Genomic DNA, 840 nt, shown 5'->3' with positions numbered 1-840 from the left:
TACATATAATATTACTAATAATATTACAGTATAGTGGTCTAGTTCAATATAGTAATATATAATGCTAATACAATATAACACTAATAATAATACCATATAATAATATTAATTATATACTCTATATTACATATAATATTACTAATAATATTACAGTATAGTGGTCTAGTTCAATATAGTAATATATAATGCTAATACAATATAACACTAATAATAATACCATATAATAATATTAATTATATACTCTATATTACATATAATATTACTAATAATATTACAGTATAGTGGTCTAGTTCAATATAGTAATATATAATGCTAATACAATATAACACTAATAATAATACCATATAATAATATTAATTATATACTCTATATTACATATAATATTACTAATAATATTACAGTATAGTGGTCTAGTTCAATATAGTAATATATAATGCTAATACAATATAACACTAATAATAATACCATATAATAATATTAATTATATACTCTATATTACATATAATATTACTAATAATATTACAGTATAGTGGTATAGTTCAATATAGTAATATATAATGCTAATATTGTGCTATGCTAATAATATAATGTATTGCATGTGAATGTAATTTGTAAGCCACTCTGAGTCCCCTTTGGGGTGAGAAGGGTGTGATACAAATGTAGTAAATAAATGCAGTAAATAAATAAATAATAAATAAATAAATTTTAGACTTAGGCTCGCCCAAAGTCTGAAATGACTTGAAGGCACACAACAACAACAACAACAACAACAACAACAACCCTAATTAACTTGACTATCTCACTGGCCAGAAGCAGGACTACACTTCCCATTGAAATCCT

Source organism: Anolis carolinensis, chromosome 3 (genome assembly GCF_035594765.1).
Source record: "Anolis carolinensis isolate JA03-04 chromosome 3, rAnoCar3.1.pri, whole genome shotgun sequence".
Lineage (NCBI taxonomy): Eukaryota > Metazoa > Chordata > Lepidosauria > Squamata > Dactyloidae > Anolis > Anolis carolinensis.
Note: the sequence above shows the minus strand (reverse complement) of the source record.